Raw genomic sequence first — 24,194 nt, 5'->3', positions numbered from 1 at the left:
GGCAAAGCTGGGCTGTGGCTTTTATTTATTTATTTTTTTTAAGCGCGCTGATGCCTTGCATTGCTCACGCGCCCGGCTAGAGTCTGCTGTCGGGATGCTCCGGGTCATCCCGGAGACATCGGAGCCTGGTTCGAGTGGCAGTGGCGGTGCGTGAACCCGGCGGCGTGTCAGTGCCCAGCGGGGTCGGCCTGCATTACATTACTGTGTGCATTATGGCTAATTTTGCAGCTTAGCTCCATTTGAAGCCAATCTCTCAACAGCTTTTTGAAAACTGTTTTCCTGGGTACCTTTCCATAACCAGTTGCAATTTTTATTTTTCTATTAAGGCTTAGCCTGAGCAGTCCTAAGTATTTGTTTGGCTGGAAGTTCACGAATATGCCAAGAGCAACTCAAAGTCCTGCTGTGGGCTGCAACACAGTGAAAGTTGGGTGCTTTAAGTGTCTCTGCGGGGGACTGCTCGCATTTGGTTTCCATCCCTGAAGTAGTTGGGACAGTGTCTCATCCGCCTTCAAGGCCTTCCGCCTTACGTGAGCCAGAAAGCCGGCAACCAGCCAGTCTCCTGCTCCTTCTCTTTTTCTAATGAAAATGAGTCATCGCACATTTAAATGCAAACCCTGGGTCTCTGCAACAGTACTCTTTTAAAAATTATTTCAAATCAAATATTTATGAAGCCAACTGTGCAAACACTAACCCTACAATAGCAGAACATGAAGGGCGACAATTAACAAGTGCGGCGCTGGTGGACTTGCTTGGTTGAATTTGGCGCTCCTGGGAGTGAGTCTGAAATCTGGCTCTCTCCAAAATGTTCTCATGTTCAGGTCCTGTCTGGGGAGAGCACAGGGGACAGCACAGAGAAAAATCCTGCAAAAAATTAAGGGGGAAAAAGGCATTAGAACAAAAACAAGGGGGGCAGAAGGAATTCTGGACAAGGAGTAAACGGACGAGTAAGAAAAGCCCTAATTCCTTGGTGGGAACAAGTAGAAGACTGTATGTGAGTTGCTAAAACAGCTGGAGTGGATGTGTCAGTGGTATAATTGACTTAGGTTATTTTCTGATCCAGATTCGTTACATTTAGCTGTCTTGTTTCTCTCTCCAGGCTCCCTTTCCTAGGCCACCCTATGAACACCTGAGTCTCCTTGAAGCTTCAGAGAGATGAATCAGTAGCCACCTACCTACAGGTAAGAAGGAGGCTCAGCCGTCCTTTTGGTGCCTGCTCTGGTGACCTGGAAGACGCGCGGGGACTGCAAGGCCTTCAGGTGGGGGCCGTCGCTCGGCTGACACCGCGGGGCTCTTGCACGCGGGGCGCAGGGGTTGGAGCCTGCGCTCGAGATCCTGCACGTTCCCACTGCCAGGCGTCATGATGGGAAGCTCTTGGCGTCGGCTGCTGTTTGCTGTAGCGCTGCCTCTGCTGAAGCGATGCGGTCATGGAGGTTTGCAATGCTGAGAGGAGAGGGAAGGTGACTGGTCATTTAAAAAGGTGTTTTGAGTGGCGATGATTGGATCTGGCTTCCAGTCTTGTTTTTTTTTATTGTTTTCAGTGTACCACTATTTTTGTTTGTAGGTATCTAGCCAGACTGTGCTTCCCTACAGGTGCTCAGTGCAATTTTCTGAATGCGGTAGATGAAAATTGCCATGTTAGCATGGATTGTGGCCTCTCCTGCTCCCTGCTGCCGTGATTTTTTTTCCTTCCTTGCTCTTTATGCAGTAGCTGTCCAACACAGGATGCATAAAATGCTTGGAAACAGAGGCTGCTGTTAGGTGTTTCCTCTTGCAGCTGAGCGACGGGAGCAGCAGGCAGCTGGACCCTGCCTGCCCTCGCACGGCTCCCAGGGCCAGCGGCTGGCTGGAGGACCGCGCTGTGGTCTGGCGGTCAGGGCTTTTCCCCAGGCAGAGCCCATCCTCCAAGGTCCCTCGCTCTCTGCTGAGTGCTCACGCCTCTCCACCCCTAGGTTAAGCGTCTACGCTCCTGCAAAGCCGGGGGTTCAACTAGGCCCTCGTCATCTGCGTTTCCTACAGCCTGGGGCTGGGCGTCTCCTGACCCCACGCATCGGAGTGATACCTTCCCCTGGAGGTGTGCTCAGCGTGAGCTGCGTGAGGGCTGTAGGTGCTCCAAATTCCCTCATTCGGCCAAGAGCCTGATTATTATGTACGACGGCAGTGAGATGACGGGCTCTGAATTTTATTCCTGAATTTATCTGGCAGCTCCTTACATGAAAGCAAGGTGGCAGAGCGTGCTGGGACATCACAGCTGCGTCTTTTCTCCTTGCAGCCTTCAGTAAGTCACTTCACTTACTGACTCCTCAGTTTTACCCTTCTTTGGGATGCTGCTTGCCTAACTTTGGGGGAGGCGGTGGAAATAAAATAGCGTCCACAGAGCTCTCACAGATCCCTCCCGGTGCTCTGCTGCCAGCCATGCGCCCTGGCCACCAGCGTGGTCGCGATGGCACAACCTGGGGCCTGGGGGTCGTGCTGGGAGGAGTGTCATGACTGCGAGTCACTTCTCTGATACGAGACCGATTAGCGCGAAAAACGTTCTTGCGCGAAAAACGCTTTTGACTGCTCACTGCTTTAGAGCATCTGGCTTTATCTGTAGAGACGCACGTCCCCTGGCAATTTGCTGGTGTCTTCACAGCCAGGCAGCAGGTTCACAGTGCCGGGGTATCTTGCAGATCCTCAGCCATAGATTATTTTCAGGGATAAAATGAGGTGGCACTGGATGGGTGGCAAAGCAGCGTTTCCTGCCTGAGCAAATAATCAGGAAAGCCACTTGGGAGGCCGAGACGGGTGGAGGGAGATGCCGTCTGCGGCCATCCCTGCAGAGGCAGCAGCCTTTCCCGGAGAGAAGCTGTTGGCCTGGAAGTAACGCGGCAGTGGTCAGAGCAAGCGTGCTGCTTTCCAGAGCACAGCAGCAGCCTCCCGCTGTGCCGTCGCGGTGGCGGAGGCACAGTCAGGCCTTTTGTCTCGTCAGCGAGCGTTAATTGGAGGGGACAGATTTTGCACCCTGGGAGCAGCAGGTACCCACGCGCCAGCGAAAGCTCAGCGCGGGCTCCATCGGCAGATAGTTCTTGTGCCACTGCGGCTTATAGCTCATTATCTCACTGACCTTTAATTTCGCAAGTGGCTGCAACGGATGTGTTTCTTCAGCCTGGTCCGGGTTGTGTACTCCGTTCCCAGAGGTGCCAGGATAATATACTCGTTTGTTCTGTCTAGCCACTTCTCATCCGTGCATCCCTCCCTCCATCCATCCACCCCTCCATCTCCATCCTTTTTGGCAATCTGTTATTTTTACTTTTGGTACTGGTCCAGGAGCTGAGTAAAAAGTACTTGGCAGCTGGAGAGAGAAACAATAGGTTTTAAATATGCTTTAACGTGTTTGTAAACAACTGCACTTCATCAGAGTCCCTGTCCAGCACACTGGCAGCAGACAAAACGGATGAGACTCTTCTGACATCAGAATTAATTACGCTGCACAAAATGGTGTAAAACAGACAGCGATATAGTGGAAAATATCTCCTATTTTGCAGAAGTGCTGTCTGTCTGTGTCCATTCATGTTATATTGTGCTCGTCACTGTGGCCACTGGGCACCTTAGATTGCTCTTCTCTTGGCTGTGGCACCGAAGAAGATGAGCAAAGAGAGCATGGGGAGGACTGTGTCGACTGTTGTGCTTTGATGGTTGCCCCACTGTCTGAGTGTCCAGTGGGATGTCACACTTGTTGGAAATCATGTGTCAGGGAAGATCAAAATAGAGAATAATCCTGCTCTCTTGTCAAAAAATCCCCATTTCCCCCAAATTTCCATGGCTTGTCACCGGTGAAAAAAATAGCTTTGTGGCTTTTTTTATATCCTGGAATAAAAAGATCCTTTATTGAGGATGATTCAAAGAGTAAAGCAACCTCAGAAGCATAGAGAGGGGGCAAAAAAGCTGTAGTTGAAGCCTTGTGATTGGATGCTACCAGATAACCCATTAGTCCAGACACACTAATTTTGAAGCAGAAAGACTAAATGTGCAGGTACAGGACTTTTGCCCCTTTGCTGAGGGCTGTACTCCTGGGACTTAGAGGAATGAAGCAGACTTCACAGTGAGGTTGACCTCGTGATACACACAGTACCCAGCCATTTATATCTGCAGAAGTTTTTCTAGTGGAAGTGGACCAGGGAAATGCAGGAGGAAAAAAATTGGCATGTTTTAAAATCAACCCATTTTCTCTGTAGTGACTCGCCTTACAAAACCCTGTCTGTAGCTGCTCCAGCTTGGGAGGTGGATGCAGCCAGTCTCTGAACTCTACTGTGAGTAACAGTGTAATTGCAGAAATTGGCACAGTAGCTTGGAATGAGATCTAATTAATTAATTCAAGACATGCTGGGATTAAATTTTATTAAACCTTGGAATCAGAGTAGACTAGATGAAATGTAAGCAAAGGTTGGGAAGGGAAAGGAGGGGTATGTGCGACAGCTGCCTGCCAGCGCTGCTGCTGTCGTGGCTGGGCACGGACTGCGTGCCGCGGTCCGTGCCGGATACCAGGCAGGCAGCCCTGCTCCGGAGGGTTTCACATGGGCCTTGTTTTCTCCAGGCTCCATTCTGCCCCTCCTGGCTCCAAGGATTGGGGCTCTGCTTTCCTCATCTAGCTTCTCTAGATTTGTACGTGGAAGGTGATGAGCCTATCTTGCTCTCCTGCAGCAGATTGTAAGAGGAGCACCTCGTGCCTTGTGGTCTCCAGTGGCATCTGGAAGTGAAGAGCAGCTTTCTCTTGGCTTTCCCCGATCCTGTGCTGGTAAATGTGTCGTGCTCCATCCACACATACCTATTATTTCATAGTAAGGCATGTGAGCTCCATATTTACCGTCTATAAAATGATTTGGGGTCTTCTGGAATGCAAATACAAGACAAATGTTGTTCACACAGTTGCATCTTGAAACTTTCTTAGCTCCCAGAAGCTGTGTGGTCATGCACGTATGTGCTGGCACAACCTGACAGTGCCGAACTTCGCAGGGGTAAGTAATTCTTCAGACAGGTAAACAACTGTGTATGTGGTGTTTATGCAAAACCATCAGCTCTTCAACAAGAGGTGCAGCAAATGACCCAGCCTTTTCAGTGATGTTGTTTTGCCTACCAAATCTATAACATCCCACACGAGCCATCTTTTCTTCTGACAGCTTCAAGAATGTACTTAATACTAATTTTAGCTTTCCCTCCAAGGTGGATATCTTTGGGGTTTGGGCACAATGAATGCCTTATTCAGAAAACTACAAACCCTGTTAAAAGAAGAGAGGGGGGAAAAAAAAAAAAGCGTCCCGCCCTAAAACGTTTCTGATCTCCAAACAGCTATAATTTTGGCTTGCTCTGAGAACAAGCTGAGGTAGTGTTCATTTTAACAGCCAGGAAAGGGCTGTCTGTTTATATTTAGGGCCTTGTAGATTTGAGCAGTATATGCAGGTGGCACATTAAAATGTGTGGATGATTTCTTACCAGGATAAGGCTGTGTTTTTACTGGACTGCCTTTCATTTGGTATGAAGGCTAAGTAAGTAAGCACTGAAATTTTTGTTGCAACAGTTTCTGGGGTTAAATTTTGTAGCTTTTGGAGTGTTGTTTGGAGATTAATCCTGGTGCATTCCTCACTCCGTGCACCTTTCAACACGATTCTGCCCAGAGCGCACATTTTTAAGAGTAGGTTGGCAGCTCCCACCACTTTGAGTCTGTAGGACATTAGCATTAGTGATCGTAATTCAGTTCTTACAGGGTAAATGTTAGTATACTGCAGCAGCAAAAATAAGTGGGTGAGTAAATAGTATCTTCCAGCAATGAGGTGGGTTGTGGTTGGGGATCTCAATCAGGCAAGCATTTGTAGCTCTGATTTGTACCTCTAAATGGGCTCTGTCTGAAGGCAGCTGTGCCTCCTATCTTCAGCCTTGCTGATTATTCTGTTAGCTCAAGGAGCTACAAGAGCTAATTCCCTGCTCATCTGGAATCATCTTGATTTCAGTGGCTTTTGCTTTTATGTGCTGAAGATGATAGCATCTCCACAACAAGCACATGTGCTTTCGTGCCGTGGCTTATGGCGTTTGGCTCATTACTACTGCTTATTCCCCAATACTGCAAAGTCTTGGTCAAGAGGCAAAAGCAGTAGCTCTCCAGTATGGCTGAGAACTGTGCTTCAGAGAGAGCACTGTTCATCCTTGGAAAAGTGCGAATCTTTAAAAAGCTTGCATGCCATTTGTTTTTGAGATATCAGAGAGAGCTTTACAGCGAGCACAGACACTGAAATTCTCTTGCCAGTGTTTGGGATTTCAAAGCCTGGTCCAGCCACACACCGTTCTTCTGCCACCCTTCAGAAGTTGCTCACTGGCTACTAATCTTGTTCTGATAATAGAGTAATACTGGACAGGGAAATCCAGATGCTTATTTAGTGTTTGTAAAGCCTTCGATCGCAGCGCTGAGGTCTGTAAGAAGCACAGTGCGGCTATTGCTGTCACTTGTCTTGGTCTTCTGGGCGCCGCCCAGGCTCAGAGGTCTGATCATGGATCCAAAATTAGAAAGCTGGTGATACCTGTACATTCAGAATTACGAAAAGGCCTGTTTGACTGAATCGAAACTCCAGAGAGCTGTGAGCAAACGAGGTTCAAAGGTGGACAGAAGAGTGGGATGGAGCTCAGTGTAGAGAAAAGATGTAAATTTTTTAATTAGATGCATGTGTGTCATTCAGTGGCAGGACGCGGACTTGGGAAACAGGGTAGAAGAAAAGTGAAATCCAGGTTCTGCCAACACTAAAATATCTCTGTGCATATTTGGGTACTTTGCTGTGGTAACTGGAGGGCCTATTTTTAGCACCTTTCCCAAGATGTCCTTCTATAGTACACTGAGTTGCTTGGAAAGTTGGTGCATAAAGTTGTCCCAGGGGTTTTCAGGTTAAAATGTATATTAATTCAGAAAGCATTCCAAAGGATTACATTCTCCTGAATTTATCTGATTCTGTCTGAGATCTTCCTGGCAGCGTGTGCTGCTCAGATTACGTGTCGGGTATCTGTGAAATCCCGAAGTCCTGCACTTAGGAATGCGAACTGGTCAGGCGGCAGGAAGGTTTTTCTTTTATTTGGCCAGATCCTGACTGCAGCGCTAAACTAATAATATTATAATGACAATTCATTTTAACAGTAAAACACCGTAATCCCAAAGTATATTTTAGCATTTTTAATCACAGTATATTTGGCCTTCAGACGGTAAAAAGCATCTGAGTCTCATCTAGCAAAGATCAGGTATATATTTTCCTGAGGAGACTTACCGCAGAAGAGAACAAATCTACATGTTCAGTTATACATTTCTGTGTGATTTTATAGTGAGTCTTTTACCATATCTTGGTGGTCTTAAAGTCCCTCAAATTTCACTAGACTAACACTGAGATATTTATTGGTTCCAGTTTTCAAATAGAAGGTGTTTAGAAAATTCAGGTTGAAATGCTTATTTTTTAGGAATATTTTGTTATACTCTATAAGATAAATATTCAAAAAGAACAAAAGCAGTCTTATTCCAAGGAGCCACAAATGGTGAAAATACAGAAAGGTGAGGTTTTTTTTCAAATGCCGTTCTTCATACTTTATCGTCTTTCAGCCATAATCATTTAAAACACTCGCATGTATTTGAAAAAGTAACAACAGTACAAGAACTGTGCTTTATCCGTAGCTGTATGCTTATGAATACAATGTATTTGGTGATACATTGTTACACATTGTTACTTTGTTGGATTGTTTTTAAGACGTTCTGCAAAATGTTTCCGTATGCATTTTAACAAGATCATTCTCCGTCTATACACAGATTTAACATTTGTGCTTGCTCTGTGGCCCCATTATTCTTTGAAAAATTTAGAAATACAATGACTTAAAATATGTAGAGGAACGTCTATGCACTGTGGGACCCGGGAGGAAAGCTGTTCCTACGTGTGCATAACATAAGGGTAACACAGAGGCTGTGAAAGAGCATTGAGATTGGGGAACTAGGACATTTTGGCATAACGAAGGCCCAGGTCTGGCACACGTGTTTTTAATGGATTTCAATATTTAAGCCTCTTGCAGAAATGAAACACCACAGCTTTTAGGATGATCTGTGAGTAATGGGTCATGTTCACTCAATGTGAACAATTTTACTGTTAAGAGAAGTGTACGGTTGATGGATTTGCTTACATGCAATGCTTCAGATATGTGTGTTAGGAGAACAAGGGTATTACGCAGTCAAAAGCCAAGAGCAGAAACTGATATTCTACTGCTGATGTTTGTAACATGGGAGCTCTTGTCCGTTGAAGGCTCTTACATTACTTTTAACGAGCTATTTCTCAATTGTACATTGTCACCTGAGGTTATGTTTTAAATATATGCTCTATTCTGCAGTCATATGAGCAATTATATGTTTTCCATATAAACAACATAAGAAATAAGCACAAGCAAGTAATATATGTTCTCACAAACAAGGAGATAGTTAACATTTTTAAATGTTTTGGATTTGCTTTAGTCACATGTGAGTGCAGTTATGCATTTAAAGACTGCAAGATGAAGTGACTTGAAAGTTCAGAAAGATATTTGTGTTTTAAGAGTGATATTTACCAGCTCAATTTCATGTTGACATGGATAAACAAAATGCCCTTGTTTTTTTTCTTATTGTTTATTCTTATATGTGAGCATGGTTGAGAAAAAAAATACAGTATCTAGCATGTGAATATTAAAAATGGCATGCTTCTGTGGATCTGTTAGGTACAAATAAAGTCAATGAGTAGCATTTGGAAGAACTAATCTGAAACCTATGTGCATTTATAATCCTGATCAATACGAGATCTGGTGAAACCAGTTGGTTTTTGTCTTTTAGTTACCATAAAAAGAATGGGTGGATGAAACGAGTTACTCGTACAGGTTAAATACACTGATAGCTATTGGTGCACTCTGCCAGCGGAAGGGTAGCAGGAGCATCTCAGAAATGGGTGCTTACCTACAGTCCTCATGTTGTAATGGGGGAGTGAGCAGGAATATAGCATGGGAGGGGCGGATGTGAAACCTCTCGCTGCGTGTCTACTGCTGTCATTGTGCCGCGGGGACAGCCGGTATAAAACCAACTGCGTGTGCATTCACCCAGCATGACTTTAAGGGGAAGTCTGAAACCTGTTCTGGATGTAAAGTCTTCATATGATGATATGGTTTGTACTATCGTAATCTGGAAGCAATAGCATTTCGCACTCTGCTTGTTGTGATTGCGCGACAGCTAAGGAGAAGCATCTCAGTGTATAAATGCATATTTTTTCCGCAAACTGTGCAGGGAGCATTACTGAGATGAGAATGGAACAACAGAAGTTTTCAGTTTTGTTTTTATTAATTGAGATGGACATGAAGGATTTCTATAAAGTCACTGAAATGTTTAGAAAGAGTGGCCCATTTTGAAGTATGTATAGCAGTCATTGTATTTTCCAATCCATGCTACATTTTTGCATAAATTCAATCAATACAATGAATGTACTAAAAAGGCAAAAAGATACTCAGGTCATGTTATTCAACCTGCTCTGAAAACACAAGAGCAAGTGGCCTCTAATGAGATTATTACATTTAAAAATACCAAGCCTGTTAAGACAGTGCACAATTAAGCCCTGGAATTCATTGCCAAGGAAAATCTTTGAGTATCTTAATAACATTTAAAGAAGAGACAGACACATCTATTAATATTAAAATTATGCATAGATCCATGCTGCGAGAGGTATAAAAATAAGACTACTTGAGAAGTAGTCTCACATGTCCGCATAAGTCAACCACTGCCTCACTAGCGAGGAAGCTTTTTTTTTTTTCCTGTTGCGCCTGTTGTTATGCTCCGATTTGTACCTGCCTTTGACGCGTTGGCACCTGCAACCTTGGGAGATGGCTGAACTAAATAGTCCATCAGCAAATCCTGCATCCCTCTCCCTGAGACTAGGCAACTGCTCAGATAAGCGACGGGTCAGCTGAGGCGCTTTGGAGAGCACTTGTGGCGTTTAAGGTCACAGGCCTGTTCTTACAGCATTTAGCAGAGCGAAAAAAAGGTGTCAAGTCTTACAGCTACGCAGGGTGTTTTTGTAGCGGTTTGTCTATAAACAGCTGAACATGGGGCCTGGTGAATCGCTGCATTTCTGAGCTTCAGCTGTTTTGCTTTTGAGCTTTTTAAGAAAAGCTGCAGGAATGAGCTGGCCAATAAAACGGACTGCCAACAATCTCAGCGTATTCCTGGGATTTCACAATCCCCACTTTGTGCTAGAGTTAACCCAAGTAAAATCCACGCAGAGGGAAAATGAGATCAATCTTTTCTCACCAAATGGTTGTCCGGTATCTATGCTCTGTGTCAAAACTGAGCTTTAAGAAGGGAATCAAGGAGTAATCAGCTTTATGCCACTGCAAATCCAGGCGATGATGGGAAATGAGCTGCTGATGGTTTCTGTCACACCGCCTCATGATCTGGTGCGCGTTAACGTTTTACTGCTCTCCGAGGTCACACATGGCTTGATCCCGCGTGGCGTAAGGAGAAGACCGTCCTTCCAAAGGGAAGCAAAGGCCTACAGTGGTGATGCCATGGGCAGAGCCCAACCGTGCTGCCCAGGTCTCTGGGTGGGCACTGGCCAGAACCTTTTTGTGCAGCGGTGATGCCTTGCGGCCGTGATGGGACAGCCGTGAGAAATGGTGTCCCCAGCGTGTGCTCTGATCTCTAGCTTTTCTTGGTGGCAAGAGTCTGGCCCAAGCCAGGCTGCCCTCCTGGCTGTGTGCGGTGGAGGGATGAAGCTTTGTAGGGGTATGGCAGCACTCATACAGCAAACACGCTGCAAGATGAATCATCATATATAGATGGACACATGGGACCAGGTTCTCTGTCTGTCCTGGACACTTCGTGCTGCTCAGACTGTGCCGAGCAGCAGAGGCTGGTTTTTACTAGCCAGCTCTGAATTCCTCCTGGGACATGGAGGTCTTGGTCATTTTAATGCCATATAATTTGCCTGTGATAGATGTTTACTTCCTGACTTGGGGGAGGCAATCTGGGGCAATGAATTCTTTGGTTTCTGGCTGCTGTTTTCCCTCATTGTCCCAGGGACTGCATGTTTGATTTCCCCTCTCTATGCCACCCCTGTGTGCCTGGCTTGGCAGCCACATCCCACTGTTTGCTGCTGTCTTAGGCTGTGAACGCCAAAGGGCATGTATGGGCAATTCACCTTTGTGTGTATTGCACAAGGGGTGGTGAAGAGAAACCTGAGAAGTGCTTGGCTCTCCCTCTCTCCTGATTCGGCCTCTGGGAGGTGATGTGCAGGTTTACCAGCTGGAGAAAAGAAAGCTTTCGGGCTAATGATCGCTTCCCAACCTTGTCCATAGAGCTTGCTTTTCTTCCAGCAATCCAAGCTCAAAATAGGGGTGGGGGAGGTGGGGGGAGGACCGCCAACTCAAACGACAAGCCCTGGCTTTCTGGGCTCTTCCGGAGCCAACCTTCTGCAAGGAAAACTCAGGACGGAGCCTGCTTCACGCTCGCTCCTCCTCCTCTTCCTCCCTGGCGGTGGCCAGCTCCCTCCCCAGCAGTCATGTGAATGGCAGGAATCCAGCAAGCCCTTACACACTGCAGCTCTTTACACTTGGTCACAGGCCTCAATCTGGGAAAGTATGTAAGAACATCCTTAAACTTAATTATGTGTTTCAGCACCCTCCCTAAGTTGGCATGTTTTTTTAATCTGGACCCTAAGTAGGAGGTGAGAATAGAAGGGATGGGAACCTCACTAGCTTCACCCTGCAAGTTTTAAGTTGATTTTACGCCAAAAGATCATTAGTTTCTGCTATCTCAGAAATTAAACCTTTGCTGTCTGTGTTCAGTGTCGAGATATGTAGGCCTTACTGTATAGTTGTATTAGCTCAATTTACCTTTCTCTTCCAAGAGGGGTTTAGCACTAATTGACCAGAATTCAAACCAGCTTTCTCTCCTGGTAATGTGGTTCATTGCTTATAATTGACCTGCTTTTCTGGCAGCCGAGAGAGCTGTACCAGCCAGCATATACTGTGTGACTGTATCCTATAATTACTTAGATTTAAGTCCTTGAAGGAAAATTTTAGGAGTTCCTTCTCTGCTGAACTTAAGCTGTAAAATCATATATATATATAAAAAGAAAAAATTCCATCTAATCTTTTAAACATCTAACCAGAGTTAGGGGAGGTAGTGTAGCACTGCTTAGTTGATAGCAGAAAACGGCTTTCAGGGATGGTGGGAGGGCAGGGGGGATAGTAATTTTGGATCTCCTGGATGGAAGACTAAGTAGGTTATTTTTTATTTCATTCTGTCAGGGCTGTTCAGTTGTAATGGGTGACACAAAGGTACCGAAAGAGTTTTATCATTCTAAATGTACGGTGTACCGAGCAAACCCAAAATGATTAGGTGTTGCAGTTGACCACTCTCACAATCCTGCATGGTGTTGCAGCCCTAGCCCTTCTCTGCCCCATCCTGCCCAGCCCACCCTGCTTGAGGTGCCATCCTCCTGCGTGGGGATACCTGCGAGGGCCGTGGGGACGGAGGTGGGCTGCGCTCCCCTCTACTCTCCTCCAGCAGATGGTAATCCTTCCTTTCACGGCAAAGTGCTGGAGCAGTGCAGAGCTGCCAACACATGTGCAGTGAGCGCAGGCTCAGGGGAAGCTTGCTAGTCCTAGGCTGGTGCTGCAGCCCACAGAGGTGGCCCAGGTGGGCATGGCCATGTCCCAGCGCTGTCTTGCACGACAGTCTCCACCATAAGGTTATGTCTCTCGTCTCTCTCAGTGAGGAGCAGAGGGGAGCAGGAGCAGAAGTTTAAGGGGAGCAGCAACCCCTAGTCTAAATGTGTTGCAGTACCAAGGTAACACCATAAACCTCACACAGGTATCAATACCAGGAAGGAGTTGACTATTGCCCATCAGCAGTTCTAGCTGGATGGTGTCCCTCATGCACGTGCCATTTGCTAGTCACATCTCTTGGCTGCTTGACCCTTTAACTAAGGAGCCATTAGGAGTGACTCAATTAGAAATGGAGTTTGCTACACGGACCTTGGGCAGGAAGAAGAGGAAGCAAAGGCCTGCTACTTTGTATGGTACTGCTTTTTCTAGATTGGGTTTACACAAGCCTCTGGCTGCATCAGTTTAGCATGTGTGTAATCTTCACAGAGAACAAACGGTGAGATCCAGCGCACTTAGCTCAACCTTAGGTCTCACATCACCTCCAAAAACAAGTGTGGCCGCAGCACCAAATCGAGCACCTCTATTACCTACATTGGAGTGCGTTCTGAGTGGGCTGGATGGTGTTTGAGCAGGTGCCTTCTCTTTGGATCAAGACATAGATCAGGTGTGAGCAAAGTGTCCATCTGGAGCATTTCTGAGCATTTGTGGGTGGCTGAATATAAGCACCTGGAGATTTTTTAAATCAGACAGGCCTCTTGTCAAGTTTTGGCATCAGCAAGACTGAGCAACTTGGAGCGGGACAGTTCTGGTTTGCTTTCTTGAGTGTGCACACCACAGCAGATGCCAAAGGAAGTCAAAGATGCCAAAGCAGATGCAGAAACATCTGGACTTAGAACTCAAAGATTTTCCCCATCTTCTGCTGATACCTGAGTAGAGCATTGGTAGGTAATAACATAACTTCTGCCATATAGCCATGAGGGAGAGAAGAAAATTGAGAGAGAGTGGGAGACATACCTCACTGTGTAAATTAACCTCTCCGAGATTCTTTTCAGAAGATAGGAAAAATGACAACCTGATTTACAATAACCCTTTTCTGCCTTGAAATTCACTTGTGTGCCTGTCCTGCTCTCTGCATCTAGAAATAAATCACCAAGCACTGCAGAAATGCACTCATAGAAATGTACCCTTTTATTTGGCCAACATACACACTTGACAGCTCTCTCTAAGGTTCTTCTCCAGACCCCCTGAGTATGAAGCAGTGATTTTACTTTTAGGCTTTGAGATTTTTATTTTGCTGGGGTCTCTAGGGGGTCGCAGAGGGGGACTGCAGGGGCTTTTTAATATTACATAACACTGTTTTGGGGAACTGTAATGGAAAACTTAACAAAATTGAGTAGAAGAGTTTTAAACATTTCATCCTCCAAAATTAGCAGGATTTGCATGGATACATGAGCGCTAAATTCACAAGTGCTGATGTAATAGCAAATTGTTAAAGTACCCAGCAGCTGCCTGGGCCAGACTCACTTCATCTTGGCCTAGGGCATCAGGGCAAGATGCAGGTAATGCTTTTCTCTCTTTCCACCCCACGGAAAAGTCTGACCAAGAGCTAAGCATCAAGGCTTGTGGTTCTTATCTCATTTCACAGAAAAGTCAATCTAGAGGCAAAGAAAAAGGGCTACTAAGTACTTAATTTCTCTTTCTCCTCTCAATAAAATAACCAAAGGTATTCTATTGGCTAAATTTATACCTTTGACACAATGCTACACTGAAGAATGGAAGTAAAATAGGCTTAAAAAAACTTATTAGTAGTCATCACTGTGAGCTGGCAGCTTAGAAAATTTGAATTTTCGTACAACAAAAATATACGTACTGTGAATAGTGAAGCATGGCCACAAATTAGCTAGGACTCAAACTGAGACAAGACTGTTGCAATTGAAGGCTCCCCAAAACACAGTAAACTGTAAAGGTGAATATTAATGCAGTTTGCCTGTCCCCAAGCCTGCCTTGGACATTTATGTGTTTGGAGATACAAAGCAGAAACTGTACTTTCCGGAGCACTGGAGAACATAAAAAATTGTATTCACACGAACAGAAACTTTTTGTAGGAACATGCCAGTTCTGAACACAATTTTCTTCGTTCTGGAATGAAATCTGTGACAGAGATTCGCAGCAAGTCCCCAGGCAGAGTTGGGCATAGCAGGACCCTGTGTGTGCGACACCCTTGTCCTTGCTGTTTTTTCTCACCATCTGACTCTTTATTATTTTGGAGTTTAGTGGGTCTCAGTTTCTGCTGTTGCTGTGCTCCACCTTTGTAATAACCCAGATTCTCACCTGGCAGAGAAGAAAAGACAGACTGAGTTTCCAGACCTGTACTTAGAGCACTTCTGGGATACATGGAAACCCCCAACCAATTGTTGCTCCAATTAATAACTAATTGCTTATGTACAATTAGTACATAATGACCCAGTTCCTGGAGTGGAGAGGGTTATGATCCACCTCAAACTTGCCAGAGTAATAGGATGCTCACCTAGATGGAGAAAAATGAATCTCATCCCGAGTTTCCCTCATTACCATTGGATGCTTTAAACATCAAATTTGTTTGGGCCAAGTGATAGGGTCTTTCTCTCTGATTTCATTTTTTTCACATTAAAAACTGCAAAAGATCTTCATTTCATCCTGAGGAAGAACAGGCAGCTATCTGAAGTATAGACATATGTGAGTGCACACACACACAAAAACTTGTCTCCCACCATCCCTACTGAAAATGTGAAGTCATGTGAACTTTCCCTATCTTCCTCTCACAGAATCTGCTCTGGTGGGGATACTCCATTGGGAGAGCAAAGTCTGCTTTTAATTTTTTCATTTGCCTTGTGGGTGGTGGCTTGTAGGACTGGTGCGTAATACTTACTTAGGATTCCAGGCAATCTGCACCCCGAAGGCTCCGTTTAAGTTTTCTGGAATTTCTGTGCCATTCTCCAGATTCCCAGAAGTCCGCATTGTCATTTTCCAGACCATCTGTTTTAGGAACAAATACCAAAATCAGCTCTATGGCCAGTTCGTAGTCTTTTGGTTGCATGTGTGACCCTGAAAGCAGGAATACAATAGAAGAGAGCAAAAAATAAGTTCTGAGGGAAATAACTTCCCATGAAATGTAAGTTTATCAGTAGCTGTCCTGGAGGTTATGAAGACTCCCTTAATCCTTAACGTGATGTGTGGCCATGCTGTTTACAGGATAGCCGGCCTATGAAAAAACAATGAACGATTGCATTAAGAGAGCTGAGATCTTGCTGGTGGACTGTTTACTTTCAATTGGTCAAAACTAAGTTTGGAAGGACGTTTGCCAAATCTCGTCTAAATTACAATTTCTCTAATTCTTGAAGCTGCACTGGGAGTTGTTACCCATTACGGAAGTAAAGCTTTCTACAGGTATTGATATGCAACATATATGCAAGATTAGCCCATGCATGATTTGAAAAGGCTTCTTGGAGGCTAAACATCATCTGAAAATAGTTCAGGCCCAGTTAGGTTGTAGATACAAGTACGGACCCAGCCTTGGCTGTTGCAAAAGAGTACTTGGCCCTGTGGGGACATGTCAACTAATTACTGGCTGCACTAAACTTCCAAGTGGCCAAACCATTTTGCAGTTCTTTTTCCATTTGTTCAGGCTGTTTGAGGTTTTCATGACAGCAGTGAAGTCCTATTGCCCTCTGGAGAGCTGTCCTTCTGTTGCCTTGTTATATCTTCTTGGGGTGCAGGTTGATGATACGGTCATGTATCTTCTGGCCACTTCTGGAGAAAGGATGCTGGGCTGGATAGACCTTGGTCTGACCAGGAATGGCAGCTCAAGTTCTGTTTGCCTCCCTGATGGCTAATCTGGAACCACACACACTGCAATGGTAACTTTACGATTCGCTGCTCTGCATTGGTTCAGGCTGTTGTTAGGGCGGTTTGGATACCTTCATTTCACATGTGTATGTTTGGATTTAGTTTTATATGTCACCTGAAGTCTTAATTTCCTAAGTTTGTAAGTTCTAAATTCTAATTTGGAGGGGTCTCTGATGAATTTCTTTGTTGAAAATGTGTATTTTTTGCGTCAAGTTCATTAGTGAAATGATACATAACTGACTATATGAATAATACATCATAAGCACAGTCAGTGTAGCCATGCGATGTTTCTAATGGTTTGATGAATTGTAAAATAATGCATGCACGTGCACACACATACACACATCTTTCAAGAGCAGGTTACCAGAGTTTTGGGGCAGTGCAAGCAGCAGGGTTGGGAATCCTGTCATCTCTCTCTCCAGTTGAGAAGTCATCTACACTCCCTTTGCAGTCAGTAAAGAGAAAAAAAACAGTTTCGGGGCATGATTCATGTACTATTTTAGATGTCTATCTTGCAACACAGTGAATCAACTCTAGAAGTTCCTCCATAAAAGGAGGTGCGTACGTATTTACTTTGTAGAAATCTGAAGTTGGGGGAGATGAATTCCAGCCAGCAAGTATATGGTCTAAGACAGCCCTTAATATATTTTTATTAGCAATAGCTAGGAAGCCTGTGCTGCCAAGAGCAGCAGATTGAGAAAAGGGGTGCAGGGTTATAACCCCCAGAGTTTTGTCTCTGCATGTTCAAGGCTTCCTTTGTGCTGTGCAGAGGCACGCGAAGACGCCAGCCAAAGCAGCGAGGCTACTGGGAGGCTTTCAATCCCCGATGCTCAAACCAGCAAGCAGCCACAAAATTTTTAAAAAGCAGTGGCAAGCGAGCAATGAGAACTCTTGAAAAATTATAGTTTCTCCACTCCTGCCTGTTCATTTCAGCCACAGTTGAATGCATGGCAGCTGTAAATAAGAGCAGTGATTTATTATTTCTTGTGTCATACTGACCCTGCTTCAGGGTTGTTGGATGAAGTAGCTGATGTAACCTAGGTACGCACAGTGATTATGTACGGCAGTCATTCACAGCTTTGCTTAATTACACCTTTTTTCTGATGTAGTCCACGTTTAAGATTTCACTGAATGTTAACTTTGCAGAAAGCATTTCAGAGCCAACATTACTCTACTGTGAGATCGCTTTGAACAAAGACAAGATTGCTGCAGGAACTGAAGTTACAGGCCTACTCTAACATTGTTTTTCAGTAGATGCATATTTTAAAAATTAATTCTATACTTAAAGAACAAAGGCCTTAGATTTGGAGAGGCTTTGCTACATTTTTTTTTAATATGTCAAAGAAATGAAATCCCTGCTTTATACAAAATGCAAAGCTCAACTGAATCTTAACCATAAAGTTATGGTTCTTGCCTGAAATCTTCTTCTTCTTCTTCTTCTTCTTCTTCCTTTTTTTTTTTTTAATTTCAATGTGGCACTTGGCTCAGTGTTGTTGCTATGCTGTTGCCCACCCTCCTTTGGACTTCCAGCAGAAGATATTGTCATTTAATGGCCAAATGCTCTCCCACGTCCTTTAGCATAGAGCCACAGATGCAAAATTTATGTTTGCATACTGAAGTTTATTAAAAGGATACAATTCACTAATAGAACTATTTGCTTTTCAGTTGCTAATTGTGACTCTAAAGAGAGAAGCAAAACTACAAAAATGTTTCAGGTTTTTTAGCAAGAAGTAGAAATGATGTAATGCAATTCATGCAAACAGCAGCAGATCCTTCTGCTACAGCTCTCGTCATAGAAGAGAAGTCTTCCAAGAAAATTTACTGGTGACTTATTACCTGGCTTCACAACATCCAGGTATTTGTAGAGTTTCAGTCAAAACATATATGGCTGATGCTATTGCATTAAAAGTTTTAAGAGTTTCTACCTGCTGCTCAATGTACTGGATTTAGAAGAACCACATTAAGAGTTGTGTATTTGTCTGTAGGTTCTGGCAGAGGAGGCAGCTTTAACAAATGCATGAATGTTTTGTCTTTAAAAAAAAATAAAAGCTGTTATTGTCCAGTTCAATCTAGGCCTTATATTCTTCCATCTTGTAATGTAGCCCCATTTAAAATTGCAATTCAGGAATAATCTAATTTTTCTTTAATTAGGATGTACTATTCAATCCTTCTTCTGCTTTGCTTTGTGCTGCTTATTCCAGGACTGGTCCCCAGTAAAGAAATTTGCTGCATAAACTGTCCTCTTTAAACAGCTTTGAGAACATGGGGCCAAATCCAACCTCAGAATTACTGCATTGAAATGAATGGGCAAAGTGTTAGGAAAACCGCCCTTTTTACCCGTTTCTATGCTAACGATACTGAAAGAGCACCCATCCAGAAGCCTGGGTGCCTGGGAAAATTTTTCCAAACACACTAAAACAATAAACAAACCTGACAGTTCGGCTGGAGCCCTTGAAAAGATCCTGCCACTAAACCGCGAGTCCCCTCAGCCTCACTGCTCGGCGCCTCGGCTTAGCCCTGTGCTCGCGTGCCAGCAAGATAAATCGGGCCTGGCAGTGTAATCGGAGAGCGGGCTGTTACAGGAGCAGCGTGCGAGCGAGTGCTGAAGGTCCAACACAGCGCGCTCTGCTCGCTGCCTCCTCCTCCTCCTCCTCCTCCGTGCTTGGGTGCCTCCGGCGGCAGCTCTAGCAGGATGCTGTCCCGGAGGAGTAGAAGATGCAGCCAGCTACTGCTTTGTGCGAGCTTTTCCTCTAAGACTCAAGTGATTGCGACATTTGGGTTGATCCCAGCCAGAATTATATCTGTACACGGGAAACGCGGCCCTCACGTTGTACTGAGAAGCACCGCGGAGCTGCTCGCTGGGCGCAAGCTGCTGCGCCGAGGCCACGGATGCACGTCCGAGCCCATGGGGGACGCGCGGCTTAAAACCCGGAGCTCACGTGGGAACGTGGACCCCGATGCTCTGCCCGACGGTATTCAAACATCACGGGTCCGCCAGCCGTGCACCCTTCCCATGCCCGCGCGGGGCTGCTGCACCAGCTGTGCTTTCGGTCACTCAAACAGTTCAATCCTCTGCAGTGCTGTTTTTTCCAAAGGGCACCGACATCCTGGATCAGGCTGCTGTGGCCGGACAACTCACCGCTGCTGGTGGTGGATGGTTTGGTGGGACTGGGCGGCGAGGCGCGTACTGTGGGAAGGGGGGACAACAAGTTTGGGGTCTTATTCTGCTCCCACATGCCATGGTGCGAACTGGGAGGGAATGGATTGACACTGGTGGAAGGTCAAGCCCTGTGTTTGCTTTTACACATATTCTTTCTTAAAGGTGTTTGGTGTTTTTTTTTTTCTTTTCCTATTATCTCCCCTTCCCTTTGAAGATTTTATATATATTTCTGTCAGTTATTCATTTCTTTTGCCTGGTTTCCTGTGTCGGGCTTAAAGCCCCACATCTCACCGCTGATTGCTACTTACTGCTTTTATTCTGTGCCTCCTAGAGGTCTTTGGGTTTATGGACACTGCATCGCACTTTGGGAGATTCAGGACTCAGGCATGCCGTTCTCCTGCTGCTGTTCCGATTCCTGCTTGGGAATTCATGATAAGAGCATCCGTTGCCATGCCGTGTTTAAGGCAAAAATGAATTTAAGCAGGCTATTTCCATGAGACAGCTGATGATTTTCACTGTCATAAATTATTGCCATTACTTGAAAATGTTGTCAGGGTCAAAATTAGGGAAAAACAAGTTTTAACCAGCACTATTGAATTTTTAAATAATGGCTATTTCAGCTGCACTTTTTATCTCAAAGGCTGGCAGGTACTTGCAGACTATATGCCTGTAGTACCACCAAAAGGGATATGGCTCGGGGATCAGTGAATGATTTTAGCATTAGGTATTTAGCAAGTTTAACCCAAGAACGATTCTTAATAGGACATGGGAACTCTATGATGTAGAATTCAGAAAGCTTTCCCCAGTAGATTGTATGATGGCAATTCGTGAGCATTTAACTTCAGTTGTTAAAAGCAAAATGGCACTTTTATTTTTACTTTTTTTTTGGTTGGAAATGATCCCTGTGTACACAGTATAATCCGAGATATCAGGGAAAAATGCTTATTTAATTTTCAAATTTACACTTGTTATGTATAGACACCCATTCTGGTAGGTGCAGACCTACTCTGTAGTAACTCGTTTCATGTGTGTTGATGTGGTTATCAGGGTGTTTACTGTATCTTGGCCTATGTCAGCGGTTTGCAACCTTTTTTGATTTGTAAATCTTACATTTTTACAGTGGGGCGCAGTCGTTTGCATGGCAAATTTACGCTAGCGGACACTGCGTTTGCTTTTCCGAGTTACAACTCACAAAACCCTTACGAGTTGCCTCCGGATCCCCAGGGCTCCCCAGGCTGGCTGGAAACTACTAAGGTTACTAGGAAGGTTGTACAGAAAAACAGAAGGAAGGGAAACGAGTGCTTCCAGGCAGCCTTCTCCCTTCCCCAGCGTGGACACAACAGGGCCGGCAGTTTAAGAGTGCCCAAACTGATAGCTCTGAAGATGGTAGCACTTGTCTCCAGTTAATTTGCAGAACTGGATCAGGCGAGCAGGAAGCTGCTGAGATGCTTGTCCAAAGAACCAGGCAAGATGCTGCTCTAAGATATATAGGTAGCTTATTGCAGGGGTGCAATAAGCACTGCTTTAAGGGCGTTTTGCTCGCCGTATGTACAACTGGGCGCAGGCTCCCGAAGGGAGAGGGCGCAGGTTTCAAACCGACTCGCTCTTGGGATAAGGCTGAGCAACACCCAGGCTGCAGATGGAAACCTGGAAAGAAAGCTGGAACGGGCACGGCTACGAGACGAGTCACGCGTCCACGCCACACGCGGATGGTGGCAAAATGGCTATGAGGCAGGATATTTTCCAGCTTGGATATTTTATTCATTAATTCCCATCATGCCAAAATGCAACCACCTCTTTACCCAAGCGCTTTTCACCATGCCAGGATACATGTATTCGCTTGGATTACTCATAGTTGGCTGCAGTTTCTGTTCACAACATATTGTTTGGCAAATGCCAATTCTGAAGAAAAATAATTTAAATTATTTCTTCAAGACAAAGTTTCAGATTTAACATTGAGCAGATGCTCCGTCTAAAATTAGCATAATGATTCTTCATGCCTGCTACTTACCAGGACATGTGTCTTTAATGTAAGTGTTGGAATAATAATGAAACTTCGCAGTGATTTGGGGGGGGGGGGGTAATTGAAGATGCTCCTGAATGCTTTTGAAACATTTAAGGAGCAGCACAAAGACCTTCTGAGTTAAGAAGGATTGTTACTCCCATTTTGCAGATGTGGAAAGTGAGACGCGGAGCTCATGAGATGCCTGAGGTCCCAGAGCAAGGAAATGTTAGATGTGGGACCAGCGGTGGGGAGAGCTGAGGTGCAGCCGGGGCGACCGAGTTTCACAATCAGCCAAACTGGCACTGCCTTTTAGCGAGAATTGAGTTCCTGACTGCTGATGTCATGTTTGAAAAGGGACGTGGGCTTCTGGTGTCAGACTGTTAAAAATAAACACGTCTAAGGAAAGGTGCCTAATGGGATTTCCAAAAGCGTGGGGAGCGCAGTTCTTTTCAGTATTACTGACTGAGGGGCTGAGAACCTCCAACTTCTGAAGATCTCGTTTCATTTTTAGGTGACTAAAGGATTTACAGTTCAGATTTTAAAAGGTGGTTAAATACATTTGAAGATGTTACATTTGATTCATAGAGTTGTGCCGCTCCAACTTTCCAAAACTGGGAATATGACATCGTGGCCTCATGCCCAGTCCCCTCTTCCAATCAAGAGTGTGATTGCTCATACTTGGACATAGGTGCTTTAAAAAAAACAAAAAAAACAGCCTTCGTAAATCCCCGGACTGTTTCCCCAGGTGAGAAAGCTACAACGTAGGAAGGTGAAATAATCTCTTGATAATTCTATAGGGAATCAATGGAAGAGTTGATAAGAAAATCCCAAATTCCCACGCCATAGTGAAGGGAGCTTCCTTTCCCATTCACACTTACCCAGTACTCGAATAGCACCTCTGGCATTGGTATATATGGAAAACTTGAAAGCCCTGACCATGCTTTCAGCTTCTGTTAATGTAATTTAGCATCAGGAAAGAAAGGGATGAGTGAGGAACGTGTGACCAGTTGGGAGTGTGCAGACCACCAAAAAGTGCTCTGAGGAGCAGTGCATTAGAAACCAGCGTGTGGCATCAGAGGAGGTGGAAAAACTAATAGTACTCAAAAAAAAAAAAAAAAAAAAAAAAGAGGTGGAAACAGTTTCAAAGAAGCCGAGTGGGTAATTTTTGCACATCCTGGGCCACGCTGGGGTGAATAAGGGTGGGTGAAGGGATGGGGAGGTATCGTGACCCCTCAGAACCCTGAGGGGAGAAAAAAAGTCTGACCTTTTAAAGGAAAGTGAGTTGTGGTTATTTTAACCATACTAGACGTGAGGGCAGGCCCTTTCCTGCCTGAATGTTGGTTTCTAACAAAGGATTCGCACAGAGCTGCCCATCGTGGCCTAGGCTTAACCCCATACGTCCTTGACACTGCAGTCAGGAGAGGAAGCTCAGGGGAACCTCTCCCTTCATTTTCCCATTTAAGCAAAACCACCTAAGAAAAGCCGCAGCCACTGAGTAAACAGCTTTGTATTAATTGTGTTTGAATGGCGGTGTTTGTACTGTTCAGGGGAAAAATATCTTGACCTTTTGTATGTTGTAATATAGAGGTCAACTGGGAAGAGGACATTTGGGTGTGTTTGGTGTGACCAAGAGACTCAAGGGCGTTGGTTAAACCCAACAAAAATCCATAGCATGTCTTCTGAGGAAATTTTTAAATGTGTCATGCTGTGGCCATGCTCCTGTGAGCTGTATTTCATTTATTATGTGACTGTCCAAATGCTAAAGTTCAAATCGATTAAGAAAATGGATTTCTTGCCATATTCAGTCCCCTTGCATCAGCCGGTTACGTTATCTGTCCTTCAGTGACAAACCCAAGTTCTTAATGCTGTTGGCCAAGCAAACCTGAGCCCGTTGCGGTGTGGCGAATCATGCAGAGCTTGGTGCTGAGCTCCAGATGTGATCTGTTTTCTGGGGTAAGAAGCAAACTGGATGTGCTGCTGAGGTCTGTAACCCTAGCAATTGGGAAAGATCATGTTTTGACTCATAATTGGAGGCAGTCTGATGTGAAAGTTAGTAGAAGGGGGAAATGCACTGAATTTCTGTGTTTATCAAGTCCAGCTTGGGAGGGCAGGAGCAGTCCCACATGTTCTGGTTTAGAGTCCTTCTGGGCCTGTTAGCGTATCCGGTGTCTGACTGCATCCGTACAATTCCTTAAAGACCTTAAGCAACTGCACCTGCTTATACCAAAGTGACTCAAGCTAAGAGAGCTGGGGGGGGGGGGGGGGGGGACCATGAGAGCGTGTGAGTGTAGTTAAACGAATAACACTATGAAGCCTTTCTGCGTCATACTCTTATTCTCGTCTCTGTCCAGAATGAGAGAAGCTGAAATTAGGCATGAAACTGGACTGTTGAGGAAATAATATGCACATAGAAAGTGAATGTATTGTATGGTAGTTTCTCATTTTTAGCAGTGAAAGCATTTGGGGGATACA

The 24,194-nt window shown here is 44.9% G+C and overlaps 1 protein-coding gene across 7 annotated transcripts in view; it reads left to right on the top strand.

Annotated features, from left to right (window-relative positions):
* The window catches only part of HIVEP3 (HIVEP zinc finger 3), a 282,773-nt gene that overhangs the window by 135,414 nt on the left and 123,165 nt on the right, over nt 1-24,194 (top strand). For all 7 annotated transcript variants that reach the window (XR_010392644.1, XM_064524926.1, XM_064524927.1 and 4 more), the window contains one exon: nt 1,097-1,178. The gene's annotated coding sequence lies outside the window, so the exon portion shown is untranslated. The remainder of the gene's footprint in view (nt 1-1,096; nt 1,179-24,194) is intronic.

This window comes from Dromaius novaehollandiae, chromosome 23, assembly GCF_036370855.1.
Source record: "Dromaius novaehollandiae isolate bDroNov1 chromosome 23, bDroNov1.hap1, whole genome shotgun sequence".
Taxonomy (NCBI): Eukaryota; Metazoa; Chordata; class Aves; order Casuariiformes; family Dromaiidae; genus Dromaius; species Dromaius novaehollandiae.
The sequence above is the reverse complement of the archived record's forward strand: the minus strand, read 5'-3'. Positions and strand labels throughout refer to the sequence as shown.